This window comes from Cicer arietinum, chromosome 3 (genome assembly GCF_000331145.2).
Source record: "Cicer arietinum cultivar CDC Frontier isolate Library 1 chromosome 3, Cicar.CDCFrontier_v2.0, whole genome shotgun sequence".
Taxonomy (NCBI): Eukaryota; Viridiplantae; Streptophyta; class Magnoliopsida; order Fabales; family Fabaceae; genus Cicer; species Cicer arietinum.
Window position 1 is genome coordinate 34,563,259 of NC_021162.2, and position 2,361 is coordinate 34,565,619.

The following is a 2,361-nucleotide window of genomic DNA, read 5'->3' on the forward strand; positions in this document are numbered from 1 at the left end:
TTTTTGAAAGAAGTGGTTAGGTTACATGGGTTCCCAACTACTATAGTTCCTGACAGGGATCCTTTATTTCTCAACCAGTTTTGGAAAGAATTGTTTAAAATGGCTGGTACCCAACTGAAGTTGAGCACTTCTTATCACCCACAGTCAGATGGCCAAACTGAAGTGGCTAATAGATGTGTGGAGACATACCTTAGATGCTTTGTAGGGCCTAAACCAAAGCAATGGTTAGATTGGATACATTGGGCAGAGTTTTGTTTCAATTCAAATTACAACAGTTCTGCGGGAATGACTCCTTTTAGAGCTTTGTATGGTAGGGATTCTCCTACACTGTTGAAAGCAGGTGTTGTTCCTTCTAAAGTGGAAGAAGTAAATCAGATGTTTCTCCATAGAGATGCTATAATAGAAGAATTGGAAGCCAACTTAACTAAAGCTCAAAATCAAATGAAATAACAGGTTGACAAGCATAGAAGGGCAGTAGAATTTCAAGTGGAGGATTGGGTTTATCTCAAACTACAACCATATAAATTGAAGTCTTTAGCTTCAAGACCTTATGCTAAGCTTGCTCCTAGATTTTATGGTCCATACCAGGTGGTCACAAGGGTGGGTACTGTCGCCTACAAGTTAGCTCTACCTACCCATTCTAAAATTCACCCTGTTTTCCATGTGTCCTTATTAAAGAAGGCTCTGAAACCTCATCAACAACCTCAACCTTTACCCCCTATGCTGAATGAAGAATTGGAGTTACAAGTACAACCAGAAGACATTACTAACAGTAGAGAAGTTAATCAAGGTCATGTTGAAGTCTTGGTAAAATGGAAGAATCTTCCTCTACATGAATGCACTTGGGAATTGGCTGCTACAATACAAGAAAACTTCCCAGATTTTCCACTTGAGGACAAGTTATTTCTTTTAGGGGAGGGTATTGATACGATTAGGCCAAAGCCTATTATTAAAAATGTATATAGAAGAGGGAATAGGAAGGTTTGGTTGAAACCTTCCTAATTGTAATTCTCCGACAGCTGTACAAAAACAGTTAGCAGTTAGGAATACTATAAATAGAATGTTAGTTCTAATTGAGAGTAGTTAGAGATTGGGAAAGTTATCACTGGTTGTGGAACCAGAACAGGGTCGCGGGATCCTCTGTAATTCCTTCATCCCTTCCACTCTATTCAATTCAATAAAGTTCCATACTAAAACCTAATCAGAATCACATTGATTCTGGGTTAGGGTATTGATTCTTGATTCATTCTTTCGTTTCTTTAATTCTAATTACCAGTGTTATCAAACTTCCTTGCTTCTTGTTTATTTGTACTCTTCTAAAGGAACTTTCCACTTCCAAAGAACCTGCTAAAATAAGCATACAAGGAATAGTATATAAAATGTAATAGAATAAAAATGAATTATAGCAGTCTAGAAATCAAAATGCAAAAAGCAAATGCAAATAGAAGATAGTTATAATGCTGAAAACAAAAGCAAATAGAAGGGGAAAAAGCGAATTGCTTAAATCATTGAAGCACCACTTCAAGTCATAAAACAAAACATCAAATCATAAGGTTGGATCAAAAAAACATTCAAGCACCACTTCAAGAAAAAACTAAAAAATCTAAGAAATGCAGATATAGTCATTTCATTTTTCCGAAGTACCCTAAAAAAGATTTGCTATTTCATATATTGAGGAAGCATTCAATACCAATTTAGCTACCACAAATATCATGTAGAAACCAACATAAGAAACCAGCACAATAAGATTACATTATAGTAATATTTTAATCAAAGATTATCATTGAATAATTTTGTTTCAAAAGTATTGGTATATCAGAAACTTTGTAGAACTGACCTTGGTTGTGGCTTCTTGTGGTCCTCGTCGAAGAATTTTGTTGGTTTCAATTTTTTTTCCAGTTACTACAAAATTTTCAATCTTTTCGCACTGAGCAGATCAAGGCAGCTCTCAGATTTGAAAAAATACATGGTTAAGAAGTTTCAGATCAAGCTGAACGTGAATCAGATGATTATCAACACTCTTGAAGGCAATGAATATCTGCTTGAAATCATTGAGTCTTATATAGATCAGTATCTGAAGTAAAATCAGTTTTTTCTAATACAAGTTCTATGATTATGCTATTTTTGTCTTTTGAGGAAATTTGATTCTACTATATTAATCTTTAAAAATATATGCACTGTCAACTAATAATGAAGTCTCAAAACCAAAAGCAAGTATCGGTGGTAATAATAGCAAAGTTTAGAAACAAAAAATTTAGCAGCTCAAATATACTCACAATACCTCAAGTTTGTGGAACACTCTTACATATTCACAACGCCTCAAGCTTTCACCAACTCTTATATATATATATATATATATAT

At 34.3% G+C, this 2,361-nt stretch overlaps 1 long non-coding RNA gene across 2 annotated transcripts in view; it reads right to left on the reverse strand.

Moving 5' to 3' along the window:
- Nucleotides 1-45: 45 nt before the first annotated feature.
- The window catches only part of LOC105853047 (uncharacterized), a 3,220-nt gene continuing 904 nt past the window's right edge, over nt 46-2,361 (reverse strand). The window contains exons 2-3 of one of the 2 annotated variants that reach the window (XR_001144942.3): nt 1,838-2,038; nt 46-1,344 (exon numbers count right to left, since the gene is read on the reverse strand). This is a non-coding gene — a long non-coding RNA (uncharacterized lncRNA). Of the gene's footprint in view, nt 1,348-1,837; nt 2,039-2,361 lie in introns of both variants that reach the window. The other variant, XR_003470515.2, reaches the window with a different exon arrangement.